This window comes from Pinus tabuliformis, chromosome 6 (genome assembly GCF_031772625.1).
Source record: "Pinus tabuliformis cultivar Carrire ecotype Pingquan chromosome 6, CPIR1, whole genome shotgun sequence".
In the NCBI taxonomy this organism is placed as follows: Eukaryota; Viridiplantae; Streptophyta; class Pinopsida; order Pinales; family Pinaceae; genus Pinus; species Pinus tabuliformis.
Genome location: NC_142292.1, coordinates 340,333,321 through 340,351,661, shown reverse-complemented (window position 1 = coordinate 340,351,661; position 18,341 = coordinate 340,333,321). Strand labels below are relative to the sequence as shown.

The 18,341-nt window shown below is 34.9% G+C and overlaps 1 pseudogene; it reads left to right on the top strand.

Annotated features, from left to right (window-relative positions):
- Positions 1–14,261, top strand: part of LOC149258689 (ribonucleoside-diphosphate reductase large subunit-like) — a 46,568-nt pseudogene extending 32,307 nt beyond the window's left edge.
- Positions 14,262–18,341: the final 4,080 nt, after the last annotated feature.

Below are 18,341 nucleotides of genomic sequence, written 5' to 3'. Positions count from 1 at the left end.
GTTCGTCCCAAAAAGACAGATAACGGATAATGTAATTCTTGTACAGGAAGCCATCCATAGCAGTATACAAAGAAACGAAAAAGGCATGGTCATCAAACTTGATATGGCTAATGCTTTTGACAGGGTCAGTCATCAGTTTCTAGTGGCAGTACTTCAGAAGTTTGGAATCTCTAACAAGTTCATCAACATTATAATGGAATGTATTTCAAATCCTTGGACAGCCCCCCTGATCAATGGAAGGCCCAGCCGCTACTTTCACAGTACCAGAGGTTTGAGACAAGGTTGTCCTCTCTCCCCTTTCCTATTTATCATTATGGCGGAAACTTTAAGTATACATCTTGAAAATCAAAGGAAAAAAAGGGAGATAATTGGCATCAGCATAGCGCGAGGGATAAAAGAAATTAATCATTCTCTCTTTGTCGATGATACACTTCTAATTGGAGGAGCCTCAAGTATAATAGCTAGGAGATTCAAGAAAATTTTAGAAGCCTTCTAGCTATCTCAGGGGGTTTGCTAAACAATAAGAAGTGCAGAATCTATACTTGGAATGTCTCGCCCAAAGTAATGCAAAGGATCTCCCAAATTATGGACATCCCAGTCCAAAGGAACTGGAGCCATTTTTCCTACCTCGGTTTACCTCTGGCAAAGGAAGGGGTCAAGTCCGAGACATGGAACAAACAGATAGAAAAGATGAGAGGGAAACTTCAAAGCTGGGGGCTGATGTGGTTAAATTTAGCGGGCATAACCATCCTCATAAAAGCTCTTCTATCAGCTCTTCCCATCTATCAGTATGCTGTAATATTGGCTCCTGCCAGCATCCATAAACAAATGGAGCTAATCATGAGAGGATTCCTCTGGCAAGGAGGGAAGCAAGACACAAAAAAATTTAGTTTGGTTCGCTGGGAACAGGTGACCCTCCCCTTTGAAAAAGGAGGCATCTCCATCAGGATTCCCAGTCTAACAAACAAAGCCATGGGCTTTAAGCTTGTTTGGCGAATGTTAATCGAAAAAGGCAGCTGGTGGGTCGAGGCTCTTCTAAAGAAATATCTCAATGGACAGCACTCAAAGATTCTCTCTGATCTGATCACAGAAAGACCATGCACTCAAGCGTGGAGACTCATTAAAAAGGTCATCCCTCAAATTAAAAATTACATTTCAAAGAGCCCTGGAAATGGAAAAGACACAGATTTATGGACTGACAGAATAATGGGATCGGAGCCTCGAATTCAATGTCAGCAGTATAGATCCTTGAAAAATTGGATGGATGCAAAAAGTATAACTTCTCTCCATGACATTTCAGTCTGGGATCAAAACAGCTGGTCCACATGGAAGGACCTTCCTCTCCCAAATAACTTGAAAAATCAGTGGGCTAAATTGAAGACAACGCTGACTGGAGCCGCCCCAATAAATAAAACAATCCAAGACAGCTTTGTTTGGGACCCAAGCGGAGGAAAGTTTACAGTGAAATTCGGGTATAAGTTCCTCCAACCTAGCAACAACCTTGAAAATTGGAACCTTCAGACAGCAGTTTGGAAGAACGAGTGTCTTCCAAAAATAAAAAATTTTGCCTGGACCCTTCTGAAGGGTAAAATTCTCACTGCTAAAAATCTCAGGAAAAAAGGGATTCAAGGGCCATCTATGTGTTGTTTATGTCAAAAGGAGGAAAGCAACCAACATCTCTTTTTAGATTGTGCCATTGCTAAGCATTGTTGGCAGCAAATTATAAGCCCTCTGAAGTTGCCCACGGAAAATTTTGACCAACTCACAACTTTAAACAGGAATTGGGAGAAATGCTACCCATATACAAAACAAAGTAAATCTGCTATTATCCGAATTTGGAAATGCCTCCCATCTGCTCTCTATTGGAAAATATGGCTCTCTAGAAATAGTTGTATCTTCAAAAACCAAAAGCCAAACCCAGCACTCATTCTGGCTAAAACTTGGGGGTTAGTTGCAGAAATGATCAGTGCTAACTCAGTGTACAAAGTCAACCAAAATAACTGGCAGAAAGAAGAAAAGGAATGGTACAATAAATTCCCTTTGGTGTGTTCAGTGAATAAACAAGTGTCAGCTAAGACAGGGGGAAGAAATAAAGGTTGGAAGCTCAGGGGAAGCCAAAATGAAATTGAAAAGTGGATCCAAAACCAAAAGACATTCACTCTTCATTTCGATGGGGCCTCCAAAAACAACCCCGGTAAAGCAGGAGCTGGGGGAATTATCCTTGATCAGGAAGGAAAAGTCATCTCTACTTACGAATGGGGGCTTGGTAATATGACAAATAATAAAGCGGAGGCATACAGTTTGTTTCTTGGCACTTGCATTCTCAAAAATCTCCAAGCCAAAGACCCAGTAATAATCGGCGACTCAGCAATAATCATCGCTGCTATGGAATCAGGGGGAGATTTTAAAAATCAGGCTCTTAATAGAATTAAACAAAGGATTTTGGAAAACACCAAGCAGTTGGGAAACATCAAGTATAAACATGTCCTGAGAATCTATAATCATGAGGCCGACTCCCTTGCCAACAATGCAGTGAATCGGTCGGTTGGGCAGGTTAAAGACATCCATAATATTTATGAAAAATCAATCCCCTGATTTTCCATTCCCCTTGGATGGGTTTGAGTCACATTGTACCACCAGTCATTTCAGCCAAATGGATACAACTCCCCACAGTCAAAAGAACTGGAGGACCTATCATCTCAGGACTGACAAAATCTCTGATCATCCCCTTAGATCAGCGAGGAGAATCTATAGATCAAGTGATGATCCGCATTGGATGTTGGAGTCAGAAAAATCCCGCTCAAAGGACATACAAAAGTTTGGTTTTAGTCATTTCAAAATCAGTAGAGTCTGCGCAGGCAAAATAAGAAATGATTCCTGTGACAGGTGCAATCCCGAGAAGGGTGATCAGAATCATGAGAAAATGGTGATCGAGCTGGCTTATAAGCAGTTTGGGGCTCGCTGGATTCACCCGAGAATCAGTGGTTGTGAAAACAAGTTCGGGGATCGCTCTCTGCTCGTCAAAGTTTTAGGAACGGGTTCTTGCTGCTTCCTTATCAGGCAGCTCGCAGTGAGCAGAAAGTGTTGCAGTGGTTTCGGTTGGAGGTGGAGCGTCTTTTCTTCTCTTCTGCCAGCCGAGAGAGGTATTGCCTTTGTCTGTAACTACCTTAAACATTTTTTCGCTAACTCTTGGCATGTAATTGTGGATCAGATTGCTTCAAGTTTCGTGGTGATCGTCTTTTTCTTGCTGGTTCCATCTTCGCCCTGTCTCCATTCTACCACTCTCTGCACCCTTCTCATTCACTGCAGTGCCTTCTGTCCTTGTCCCCTCTTTTTCACAGTCAAATCCCTATGGTTTCTCCTCCATCTCTGCCATCATTCTCCCCTTCAGTTCCCTGCCCCAGCTAGTTTTCGGTGCTCTTCAGCATTACAAGATTTCCCGGGATTGCAATAGAGTCCTGAACAGTTGGAATCGCCTGATAACTACCCACAGAATCTCTGCTTCCCACCCTTCTCCCTCCAGGAGACCGCAGATCAAGCTTCGAATCAAGCACAAGGAGTCAATCAATCTCGCTTCAACAATGTCTGATAATCCCTTGGACCATATTGAGACCAATAGTAGTTACGCTCTCTGCAAGGCGCACTGCTTTATGATAGCACGATTCATAAAATACTTCAACGAACTCAAAGCTGAAGTCGAGTCCGAGAACAAGTCAAAGAAAAAGAAATTTGAAAAACAGAAAGCCGAAATAGAAGGACTTAAAGAGAAGTGCCACCACTTAGAAGAAGCAGTCAGCTATATAAGGACGTTGAATCAAAGTGTGCAAGGTGAAGCATCCACCAAGCACAGTGATAGAAAGATCAGCCCCTAGATGACTCAGTTAACCAATTCTGGTGTTAACTCTCCATGCATTGTAAATATTGTTTTCTTTTAGGTCAGTTCCTTCGGCAATATAGCCGTTATGTCTTTCAAAACTTAAGAAACAAGAGCAGTGAATTGGAAATCGGGACTGCGTGCCCATTTTGCACCAATTCCATTATGTTACCTCAGGCATATGTAATGGGACTTTGTCCCTCTTTTGATGTTTTTTAATATATAAGTACCCGATCTTGTTAAAAAAAAATGGAAAACCTATTATAACTTAGTTGTCGAACCAACAATGAGAACATGATTTTAAAGATATATATTTGTTATTAAAAAAAGGTGTATTTTAAAACTAGAACCATAAAAACTATCTAATAACTTATAAATGTTTCATAGTGTAATTATTTGATGTCTTTTCATTGGAGTAATGTCTTCATATAGATTCAATGTTTTTAAAGATGTATATTGGATATATTGATGTCTTTTCATTGGAGTAATGCCTTCATATAAATTCAATGTTATTAAAGATGTATATTGGATATCAAAACGGGTGATCAAGAATTTTCCTCCATATAAATGTTTATATAATAATATTAATATATATTTACCCCAATCGGGGTGATTAACCAAATGGATATTGTTCCCGAAGGAACGCGTGGGCATTCATGAGGGGTGCGTGGCTGCAGGTCTGAGGACCGATCTCCCCATCCTATCCATGCACCTTGTGTAGGAGAGCATATATTGAACCTTGTGAGATTTCATTTTGTCTTGGATTTCGCAGGAGGTGGTGTATGTTGGAAATTTATGGAGGGTGATGCGGTCTGCTATCAGACATTCAGAGTTTAGTTGTGGTATGGAATTGGAAATTCGATTTCTGAGAAAGGAAGTGGTTGTTTCTACAGGCACCCTGTCTGGTTGAGGTGGCGTTTGATCCGTCTACATCCCCTCCTCGGCTTAAAGGTGTGAATTCTTGTCAATTTCCAGTTTGGTTCTCAATTTAAGGTTTTTTTAACATAGGAAAAGACCTGGTTGTTTTATTCTGGTGGTCCTTTGTTAGTCCTGTTGGGGTCTGCTATTATCTCTTTCGTGTTGGAGTGGAATTGGATATGCAGCCTCTAACGGTCCTTTCTCGAGGTCTTGTCGACCTTGGCAGTGTTTGTGGAGTAGATACACTACTTTTTGGGTGGTATGGTTTGCGTGGGTTCTTCCTAGGGAGCAGGACGATGAATTGCATGTGATTGTGGTAAAATTGTGGTCCTCTGCGTTCATTCTGGACCGGCTGGCGGTGGTCATGCCAGTGGCGGTGGTGTGTTTTTCCTCAGTGATAGTTACAGTTTGGAAAGATCATTGTTGGTTAGCCTATGTTCATCCCTGTGGTGTTGGGATGATCATCATGTGTTAGGTTCCCCATTTTCCCTACTCCTCATCCCAAATTAAGGCCAATTCCGACAACTCTATGGGTGGTGAGAGTCTCTCACCATTGGAATTAGCGTCCCATCCAAATTGCTCCATGTGAGGAGGTAACAAAGGTGGTCGCTCGGGTAAGGCAGTCCCTGGTGGTCGAGATGGTGGCAGGGCAAGCCACTCTAGTCGAGTGGGTTCTGAAGTTTGTGGTGGTAGCAGTCGGGGTGGCTCATTAACTGGTCATGGGGGTTTCACATTATGGGGTCAACAACGTGGTCGGTCGAATCGTCACGAAGGTTCGAGGACACAAGGGATGGAGCGTTGTCAGGATTTGATTTAATTAGTTCTTGAATGTCAGGAAACCTCAGAGTGGATGAGGTGTTAGGAACACATTGAGCTAATGGCTACTTTGTAAAAAATGCATTATTTTCAGTGCCATGTCTGAGAGTTCGTAGTGGTGGTCTGACGGGTCCATAACATCTTACATGAGAAAGTAGAAAAGTTGGAGGCCTGGATGGCCCATTTTGAAGAGAACGTTCAAGTCTCCTTTCGTCCTCCTCCTCCTCCAGGAACAGCTCTGGACAACCCAACCTCCATCACCTTTGATGACTAGCATGGTTACAGGTGTTTTACTTGTTTTGTTTGTTTACTAGTGCTTCTGGCCTCTCAAGTTGTGGACTATGTCTCATGATGTTTTTCTATTTCTTTGTCATAAGCTAACAACGGTATTCAACAAACCTGGTTGGGGTCAGACTACCTACACTCTACTACTAATGTACTCTTTTTTGGAAGAATGAATAGAACCTTGATCAACAAAAAAAAATATTAATATATATTCAATTCATTTTCTTTGCAATTTTAATGTAAATTTTATTTGGAGATTTGTATTCCAATTTATTCTCTTTAAAATTTTAATGTGAGTTTCATTGAGGAATTTTGACAAGCTTTGGTGTAACATTTTAATTGATGTTTTAGGATATAATTTTGGGAGATACTTTGATTATTTTCCAAAAAGACTTTATTGGAACCTTTATACCTTCACACATAGTCTTTTGCTAATTAATTAAATATCCTAAACATATTTTATAATTGCATATTCAATATTTAAATTGTTTACTTTTTTCAAAAAATTGAAGACCAAATTAAAGATGTGATCATTGCTTCACTTTTATAAATAAGAGACATAGTTCAATCAATTATGCTATCTTTCTTTCTATATGTAGGAGGTATCTTTCTCTATGGGAGGTATCTCTCTTTCTCTATATATAGGAGGTAGCATGCGCTCTCACTCAAAGTCATAATGTTGATTGGAACCCATGAATAATAGATATAAATTTGATTAAGTCCCTCAAAATTATTAACTACTCTTGTAATTAACAATTAAAAATCTCATCTATCCAAATTATTTTGAAATATATATATATATATAAAATAACTGTCAAAGTCTTAAAAATACTTTTTCATATTGATGTCATAATAAAATAATTGATAGTAAATAATTCAAACCACCTATAAATGTGATGATCATTATATTCACACATACAAGAATCATTACCCTTAACAGTCTCTACCTAAAAATCAAATATGGAAAATAGGGCCTATATCGATCGGTAGATCATTGACTAGCCATTAATTTAGTTTTCTATATATATTTTTCATCATTTTCTAATGTTTGGAGTATAAAACCATATTTTGTGTGTGTGTGTGTCAATTTTCATTGGACAACGCCACTTTGCGGTTTTACTACAAAGTGAAACGTTAAAAACTTTACCAATATATATTTGTCATCAAAAATTTTACAAAACTTGAGAATATCCTAAATCTTCTTATTGCATATTTTTCATATGATATAAATTTACAAAACTTTAGAATATCCTAAATCCTCTTATTGCATATTTTTCATATGATATATGTTGTGATAATAGTCTTCATTTATAATATCCAAAGTTTTAGTTGATGCCAATGTGCTCTTCAGGATATCCAAAGTTCTTCAATGCATATTTCTTCTTTTATTTTTTTAGCTACCCATATTCAAACATGTTTCCACTGACATTTCCCCTTATGACACGTGGAAGAAAAAACCCCTTACAATACATGTTGTCGACCGCTTCATAACTCGCCCTCTAATACACCACTTCACAAATCTATTACCACTTTTACCATCAACTATATTAATAATTCATCAATGTATGACAAGAATGTACTAAAGAATGAAGGAGTGCACTAAAGAACGGAGGAAGAATTGACCTTGTGAACCTGTTTTAGAGAAAAAAGAGAATTGGTTAGTAATGTTTCCATATATTATTTCTCATCAAAAAATTAGTGCAAATTCAAGTGAGAAGATCTCTTGGACAATATTTTGGTAAGAAATCACAGCGCTTCCTTGTCCTTTTGTATTTCTTGATTGAGAAAATTCAAATTATGTACTTCCTCACTGAGCATCAAAGTGTAATTAACTAATGAAATACTGGCTCAAAGTCTCACATTTTTTAAGGTAAGTTTCTGGATAACTCCTCTAAGAACATACTCTAAAGGGATAGAATATTTTCTTCAGCAATATGAATACTTATTTAAGGCTCTAGGGTTATATGGCTCTTTATAAACCTCCCTATGGCTCTTGATAAACCTCCTTTCCCCTATTTATGTCACTCAATATTACATAAAAGGAGAAAGGCTTTTGGGAAAATACATGGGGAGGATGGCCAAATCACCCTAATGAACAAACAAGCAAGCATAGCTACTTGAACTACCAATAGCTCACTATATATAGGTTTTAACCCGCACTTATTGGACACTCATTGAACCAATCAAATTGGTCCTAACATTGTGTTTCTCATCCAACCTCATCTACCCGAATCATGGTGACATACTCATTTATCTCGAATACCTATCTATATTATATACCAGCTAAATAATAAACCAGTACTTGCAACTAAGTAGTTGGGGTTTGCTACATAAATTACTTTGACTATGGATATTTGCTACAGAGTAAAAAATTACACTAATAAAGGGAAAAATAAATAAATATGTGAGATGAGATGAAAGACAAATAAATATGTGAGATCTCACGGACATAAAATATTTCAACGAATCCAATCAAATAAAACCATGGCATTATGAAGATGGAGGAATAAACTAAGACTAAAAGCACATGAAACTGAGAAGCCTTGAAACTTATACATACCTTGAGACCTTCATTGTATAATGGTGAGCTATGATGCAGCCAATCAATTTACCTTCATGAGGTGACCCGATACGATGAATGATGATGTGCTTGAGTTATTCAGCCAGGGAGAAGATTTCCTGACATTGTTGTCGAATGGTGCAACAAAATTTGTTGAAACTTACATAGCCATGGATGCAAGCTTCAATTCTAATTGAATAATGTGATAGGATGGAAAAAACCATCAATTTGTGGCCACACATCACCATGGATCCAAACAAGTTATGCAACCATGGATGCACTCAAATCAACAATAGTAATTCAATGAAGCAAATCTAACCAACAAGTCATCCAACTATTCCTAATCTTTTGATCTGGGAAATGACCTCACAAACATAATTAATGATTTGATTATTTGACTGAACTTATACCATGGTGATTGATTGATTATTAATCCCTTCTCTACTCCAAACCTAGAAGTTGGCAACAATTTATATCCTGATGATGAACCACAATAAGTGGTTCGAAAGGGTTGACATAAAATTTGATATGTGATTTCTTTAAAAAAAAAATTGTATAAATCATGAATCACAAAAACTTGCATTCTAAGAAAAGCAACAAATTTTTTGTTTTACCGCATATTGGGCATGTGGGCAATAGATGGGCCTATGAATTAAGTTGTTGTGTAACCTTTAATCCAAAACTAATTAAATTAAACAATATAGTACCACTTAGCTGTGGCCAAAACCAAGCATGCATCGAGCTAGTTGTGTGATATACTACATGTGTAGCTTAAGATCAACAAAATTGCTTTGTCAGGAGGTGGAATATGGGTAAGAATGCTCATCATATAAAAGATAGAGGGTATTTCCATCCTGGTTATTTGGGACAATATTTTCAGAGGAATGCCTTGGGACAAACAAAGATCACCATAAGACTCCTTGTTCTCTCTAATGTAATTGTCTCTGTAAACGTTCTTCTCCATGGTTTCACGTAGGGTTTCCTTTTTATGTTGTCGCGGTACAAGATTTGGTTTGATTAGGTCCATATAAGATTTCTTTTCAATATCTTAAGACAGCTAAGGGAATCAGATTATCCTCAGGTAAGAAAAAAGACTAGTGATATCCCATCAAAGGTAATTGACTCGGGTTATTCTCAGGTAGGCGAAGAACACTAGTGATATCCCGCCAAGGATAATTGAATCGAGTATCTTGTTGTTTCCATTGAGGATGGGCCATGTTACTTCCTAGGCTCCACAACCTTTCTCTTCTATATAATGGTGGTGTTATAAATTTTTTAGTTCCCAAGCTAACACAGGGCTAAGAAGATAAGGAATTCAGAATTGGACATTACATTGTGGAAGAACATAAGGAACGTATCCATAGTTATAGGAAGAAACACAATGAAATATATTTCAACCAAAAAATTAAGGTAGAGTTAATAATTTCGCTATACTTTTCTTATTGTCAAATATACTTTCTAGTTTTTTTTTCCTTTTATGCTGGCCTTTTGAGGCTTGATTATGTATCTTTATCAGTATCAAGATTTCAAGTTTTCATCCATTGATTTCGTGTTTGTTTTTTAGTATGCATGTCACAAACTTTTAGCAACCAAATCAACAACGAGGGAGAGAAAGATTTGCATCAAAGATACCATATGTAAGAAGAGCTAGTGCAAATGCACTCCTTAATCAAGGCTAGGAACAAGTGGTATGGACAGATACTATATTGTATGAATTATGTATAATAATAAACAAATGTCAAATATGGTTTCTCCAACTTGGTATACGTATTGTAAATAGTCCAAGGTGGATTGGCCTTGTATGAATTATGTATAATAATAAACAAATGTCAAATATGGTTTCTCCAACTTGGTATACGTATTGTAAATAGTCCAAGGTGGATTGGCCTTGTTGGGGAGGCTTACCCATTTTTTTCCTAACAAAAACACAAATTATTTTGCACCCTAACCCTATTTTTAATTTATATTAGAAAAAATTGTTTTATATTGACGTTCAAGCTATCATGGTTGTCAATTGGATATTGTTTAACAATAACTTTCTAAAGAAAACTAGTATAATAAAAAAATAATTGACTTTGTGTATGGTTTCCCTAGTCGTTCAGGTGCCCTTTTCTTTAATAGTAAACAATATTTCCAAGTTTATGCAATGGAATTGTTTCCAATATTCACAAGAATACAAATAGTTCATTCTCTAAGACGTAAGTGCTTCTGTCATTTGTGAATTGTGAAATGAAGTTGATCTTATTAGGTTTAAAAGTTGTTTCTAATTGTAATTAATTAGTATGACAACACTTGTGTATTTCTCATGTTTCCTATGAAATTTTTTAAGTATAACTTCATTTCTTCACAAATATTGGGTGGTTTTATAGAATAAAGCAAATGTATGCTCGTGTCAATAAGCAATCTGGTTCAAAGGATTTTGTGATTGCAAATGATGTTTATGAAATCATCATGAAGGTTTGGGTTGTATTCTAGTATATTACACTTTCAACAACCTCAATATTAATTTGAATTTGCACATTTCAAATGAAAGATTATTGTTATTGGTTTTGTAGAAGTAACTAACTATGCATTAAATTAGTTGTCTACCTAGATGCAAAATGTGCATGTATTTGTGAGTCTTGGTAGACTATGCTTTCTAAGACTTTCTTATTGATGTTCATAATGCAACTCATTTGGATAGTGAAATCATCTATGATAGGGATTTTGAGTACAACTACTTTGGTTTTAAGACATTGGAGAAATCATATCTTTTAAAATACAATGGAATTGTTGAGTCAAGAGGCCTCAACATATGATAATGAGGGTTGCTGTAGGGATCCATAAGAATGATATTGATTCAGCCATCAAAACTTACCATTTAATGTCACAACGTTGGTTCAACCATGCTTCTCCTACACTTTTCAATGCTGGTACACCAAGGCCACAGGTTGGAACTTGCTTTGACAATGAAAATAATTTTATTAGTCCATAAAACGTAGTGTCTGAAATGAAAGGATTAAACTAAAGTGGACTTTATTATCTTCAACTTTTGGGGTCATGTGTGATGGTCGGTTCCTGACATGCAGTTGGAGCAAAGTTAGATTCCTATTTTTATTCTAGAATCAACTTATTTTTGCTCCCTTTACTTGGCAGTTGAATAGTTGTTTCCTTGTTTGTATGAAATATGATAGCATTGAGGGGATATATGATACTCTAAAGGAATGTGTTATAATAAGAAAATCAGCTGGAGGAATTGGTGTTTTAATTCATAACATTCGTGCAACTAGTAGTTATATTTGAGGAACAAATGACAAATTGAATGGTATTGTGCCAATGTTGAGAGTATTCAATGATACTGCTTGTTATGTTGATCAAGGTGGAGGCAAGAGGAACGGTGAGTGCTCATTACACGACTTGTTTTTGTATTCAAAAACTAATTTTAGTTAATAAATGAAAGAAATATTAATGGGGATATTTTTCCTTTTGCAGATGCATTTTCCATGTACTTAGAGCCATGGCATGCAAATGTTTTTGAGTTTCTAGAGTTGAGAAAGAACCATGGGAAGGTATCAATCTTCCTTATCACATATTGACGTGTTCGTTGATCTAAAATATAGCAAACATATTGCTTTTGTGAAATGTTATGAACATAGGTTGGCTTTGTGGTTTATTTGGTGTTTTTTTCATTGCTTCATCTAGGGTTGTTTTAAATACCAAATTATTTTTCCTCCTTTTTACATATATTAGAAAAAATAGATTTATAGTTGTGTATTTTATAGGAAGAGAATAGAGCATGTGATTTATTTTTTGCACTTTGCATGTCAGTTCTCTTTCAAGAGAATTCTACATGGACATTATTTTTTCTGAGTGAAGTTCTTGGGTTTGTTGATCATTGGGGTGAAGAATTTGAAAAATTGTGCATGAAATATGAGCAAGAGGTGTGCATTATTTTTGTATATTTATTGTATCTTTTGACAGTTGAACAACTAATTATAACATTTTTTTTTTCAAAATCAAGGTAAGACAAAAAAGGTTACATAGGCATAGAAGATTTGGTTTTCTATTTTGGAAGCTCAGATAGAAACATGCAATCCATACATGCTCTTCAAGGTACACAATTTATGGATCTATAGTTTGATAAATGTTGGATTAAATGTCTGTTTAATGCAATTTAAAATGAATGCATTATGCAAAATTAATTGAATGTCTCCAACTATTTTTTACTAGCTATGCAGGATACTTGTAACAGAAAAAGCAATCAACAAAATCTGGGAACCATCAAATCTTCTAACTTATGCACAGAGATTATTGAATTTACAAGTCCACCAGAAACAACACTATGTAACTTGACATCTATTGTATTGCCTAGATATGTGAGGGAAAATGTATATTTGTTAATTACATCATTGTTGTAGAGATCAACTTAATTAAAGATGAAAACTAACTTATTCCACTTATTTAGGGTATAACCCTTGATTATCAACCCTCTAAGTTGTTTGGTAGTAGAGGTTGGAGGAACCGTTACTTTGGTTTTGATAAATTAGCAGAGGTTGGTCTTGTTATTTTTCTTTTATGAAGTGATACTTTGAACATTCAAATCTTCAGTGGTTGTCTCCAATGTGTCTAGTTTTTATTTGTGTGCAAGTAAAAGAATCTAACATTGCATTGTTGAAGTAGGTCACATCAATAGTTGCTATCAACCTCAATAAGATAATTGATGTGAACTTTTATCCTATGGAAACTGCAAAACTATCAAATATGTGACATAAGCCAATTGGTATAGGTTTTTGGGGTCTTGCTGACACGTTTACACCACTTGGAATGCCTTGAATAATAAGAGGTCAGGCAATAAAGATATGTCTCTTTGATTATGTATGTTTGATAGGGATGTCTCTAATAACAAATATTTCATGCAAGCTCAAAAGTTGAATAAGGATATTTTTGAAACAATTTATTATCATGCCTCGAAAGCATCAGTTGAGCTTGCTATTACGAAAGGTCCATATGAAACCTACTATGGGAGCCCTGTGAGTAAGGTTAATCTATAAAAAAGAGTTTGTAGTTCTTGTCCCATTAATATTAAGGCTAGTGCTAACTGCCTTCAAGGGAGAAGGATCCCCAATGTTATGAATGTAATAATATTGTCTTTGTTTTGAATGATTCGAGGAATACTTCAACAAACATGTTGGGTGTAAAGCCTTTTGATCATGATTCAGGGAATACTTCAACCAAACATGTGGGGTGTAAAGCCTTTTGATTGTTGGGATTGGGCTGGGCTAAGGGACATGATAACAAAGCATGGTGTGAGAAACTCTCTTCTTTTTGCTCCTATGCCAATTGCATCAACTAGTTAAATTCTTGGAATAATTAGTGCTTTGAACCTTATACATCAAATATTTATAGCAGAAGAGTGTTGAGGTGATTATTTTATGTGATTGTCATTTTTTCTTAGAGTTGCTTGTTTTGTATGTATTTTTTCAATTGTCTTTCTAATTTTAGTATTTAAAATAACTTGTTGTGTTGAATAGTGATGAATTTGTGGTGGTGAACAAACATCTTCTTCATGATTTAACTGACATTGGACTATGATCTCCTGCTTTAAAGAATGAGGTTATTTATCATAATGGCTTAGTTCAAAGCACGAGTGAGATTCTAGAAGAACTTAAGACTATTTACAGGTTTAACAATAGTCATTAATTTTAGGCTAATTATATGTTTAGTAAAATATGCAACTGAACACTTGTGGACTTAGCAGTTGATCATTGTTATTATATAAATTAGAACCAAAGTCTCAATATTCATATGAATCAACCTAATTATAAATAAATTAATTACCCATGTTTAAATTTATTTTTTTTTAATTCAAATTACTCCCTTCTAATTCCATACCCACTCTATTGTTTGCTATTATAATTATTTTTTTGATAGTGTCAAAAACTGTCATATCAGTTTTTATCTTTACATCGCTATTATTTATATTCTAAATTATGTTGTAAAAGAAACACAAATAAATAATTACCTATTTATTTTTGCTTTCTAAAATGATATATTGTAGTAATAATTGAAAATGTAAAATTTAATTTACCGTGTGCAACAAAACGTGGACATTATAATTTACGATAAACATAATTTATATTTATTGTTCGGACATTATTAAAAATCGATGACATCATTCGCCACCCAAAAACTTTTCGCTATTAAAAAAAACTTCTTAATAGAACAAACTTGCCAACCAGACAACCTATGGAGTGTTCCCTATAACCATACAAGTGGGCACGATGATGGTTAGGCTTTGGTTATCATGATGGGTGTTTCGTCTTTTTCATTCTTAAGGTACATTTTATTTCAATTTATTTGACATTTTTTGAAGAGAGTTTTTTTTAGTGTATTTTAAAAAACTTGTTAAATTTCTTTTAAACAGAGACATGTGAAAGAAGAGATATATCTCATTTTAACTTAAAAAAAATTTTAAAACATAATTTCAAGATTTAGACTCTTATTTAGTGTTTTTATTAAAGAATTAATTTAGAAAATATAAGTTTAAGTTTATTATAAATTTATTAAATATTATGATTTTTTTATTTTTTTATATTTTATATTTTATTATTTAAATATTTATTTTATATTCACTATTCATATATAATGGGAAAATAAAAATGGTTAAATTTTTTGAATTAATTTTTTTATAAAGAAATTATAGTGAGATTTAGGATTTAAGAATTGTCTTGGAATTTTCTTCTTACTTTTAGAAGTTTTTATTAGATTCTTATAATATGTGTAAATCATGGTGAGTTGACATCATTATCAGTTGGATGTGTGAAGTATAATTGGACTATTCTCTTGTCAAGGGCATAACGTTTACATATGCATTATGTTTGATAAAACAAAACAACATTGGAAAGATATTGTCTAATAGAAAGTAGTGACGACCACTAAGATCCATGTCCTTAAGTTACAAGACCCTATCGACATTTGTTTACCCCAAATAGGAGGAATTTTAGTTTTAGTATGTTGGTATGCTCTAGTATGTTAGTGTGGTTTCCAAATAATCAATAAAGTCTAATGGTGATTATTTATATATATTTTGAAATTGTCCATCCTAATTTTGGGAGGCTTTTCATTTCCAAAAGATTCACATTTCCTTAGTATTCTCCTGGGAGTACCATTTGGCCTTGGATGGTAGTTGTCCTTTTAATTCCACCTACCAATTTTTTGTTGACCTCTCCTAGTCATTCTAATATTAGTTTGCATAATAATGTCCTCTAGTAATTATGCTAGTGCCAAGTCTTTATATATGGAAGGTAAGAATCAAACCCTTTCATACACATTTATCATAGGTGGCTAGTAGAGTTTCAAGTTCTCTAAATTTGTTACTCGATCAATGTGCATATAAAGTGGAAGACTGAATCTATAAGCACCATTTCCTACCTGCTTTAATCCTTCAAAAGGTACATAGCACAAAGTCTTGATTTTCTTTCCTAAGCAATGTAACTTTTCCTTATTAATGTGCAACCAAACATTGTCTCCTACTTTCTCACCTACTTAGGAGGCCTTTTCGATCCTATGTTGATCATGCATGAACTTGGACTTCTCTTGAGATTTATTTAGCTTCTCTTATACTTGTAGGTTTATATTCCTAATCTTGTTTATGAATTTGTCAACCTTTAATGCAAAACTTGTGGATGATGTACCTACCTTAGGCTATGCATTAAAATATCCAATAGTGGTAGTGGAAAATATCCAAAATCAAAATCAGAAGGGGACTTACTAGTGAAAATGTGGACAACTATATTATAAGAATGTTATATGTAAATCAAATTTCCATCACAAGTCTTATGATGCTTATGATTGCAACCTATCAAAAGTTGAACCAAGTAATATTTGCCAACTTCTACTATGCGCAAAATGGTGGTGGATCACTTCAATTTAGCACCAAACTTCTCTCATGATGAAGTTCAAAATGTATTAACAAATCTAGTATTTATGTCTAATATGATGCTCCTTGGAATCTCGGGTCCATTCAAACCATTCCAAAGAATGACCTTGCCACTCCTTGTCCTCCAATGGCCTTATAAAAAGTAGAATTCTACCACATATAGTAGTCATGTCCTCTTATTGTGTTCAACAAACTCCCAACAAATTCCATAATATGCTTTACATGGCCTTACAAGGACTAGAAGTGCATGGTTTTGTCCTTGTTTCCTAGCACTAGGCTTTCTCATAATATATAATGTACAAATTTTATCATACTATGATCTGGATTGGATCATTATATTGTTTTTCATCCATCTCGATGCTTTCAAAGTGGAAAAAGTGGAGGAATCAACTCACGGGACCATTTTTACCAGCGGGACCTAGTTTGAAAAAACAAACTCTGAAACCTTTTGAAAGCATTTTAAGGCATAAAACGATGTTTTTTGGGGGTAAATATTGTTTATTTAGTGTGGCACCTTTTCGCGTTATTCTACACACATAGACCTTTCCAACGATGCAAGAAGTGTGTTAATCGAAGTCTGTATGCGAAAATTATGCCACTTAGAAGTTGACCTTCTTGTTTTAACCACCATGGTTCGAGAGGATGCCACATCAACCCCCATTATTCACGGAAAAAGGGGTTATCCAAGTGATTATGATGTAGAAGAGTCTAGAAGATTATATATTGTAATTCTGGTTAAGAGTTGACGTAGTCAAACCTAAACACTAGTAGGCTATCAGGCTATGTTATAACTGGACCACTAGGAGGAAAAAAGAGATCCCATTCTTTCGAGTGCATTTGTTCCATAGCTGAGAAAAAATAGCCAAGAGGGATAGGAAATAGAGCACACAGATAAGATTTTTATGTTGTAGTAGCCCACATGCCATAGGTCATACTTCTATGTACTTGCAGCTGTATTTTCATTCAGAGAAAGAGAGCGGAGCGGCCTCACCTTCCAATTGGGCTTTTCCCCAGAAAGGGTTTCCCAGAGCATATCTTGTTTTATATGTGTGTGTGATATTTTATTTCGTTGTTCGTTATTTTCTGCATAATTTTCATTTGCATGCATGCACTATTAATAGTAGATCTACAGATCCAAAAATACAATAAAACTATAATAGTGTAGAATTTCATATTTTTAATATAATATTATCAGATTTGTTGTGGCGAAATATCGAGTGGAATATCCACGACAGTTTATGGATCATACTAGAAACTAGAAAATTGGCCCAATAAACATTATTTTCAAGCTATACATAATATTTGTGACACCAAAATTCCTAACAACATTGGAAGTGTTAGCCTCCTTTATTAGTTCTATTATTTCTTCCTTAGATAATGCCCTACCTAAGGATTAGGATAAACTCATCTTTAATTCTTATATTATTTCTCAAGGCGTGGATTTATATCCTCTATTTTTAATCTATTTTGATGTTAACATTTGGTATCAAACACTGTGATCCTAGGGCTTTGCTCCTTTGATTAAGAAATCTTGCAATTTTCACTATAACTTTTTTGTGAAGATTTATATACCAAAATTTTGAGGGGATTGAGGATTATTATCAAGGTATATATGGCCAAAATTTCAATTTTTTGTTCATTATAATTTCTAAGATATAGTTTGTGAAACTTAGGGTTTGTGACTAGTCTTGAAATCTACTTTAAAAAAGTTATCTTGGAATTTTCGCTATGAATTTTTTTGGGGTGAAGTTTCATATCGTAAAACTTTCAAGATATTGAGGAGACATAGAAATTACCTATGTTAAAATTTCATGTTTTGAACCATTACACTTTATGGAATATATCTTGTGGTAGTTATGGAGTTTGACTAGTCCTCAAATTAGTCTCAAACAAGTTATATAGGAATTTTTGCTATAATTGTTTTGGTGAAGTTTCAGACTATGAAATACAAACTATGAAATTGGTTTCTC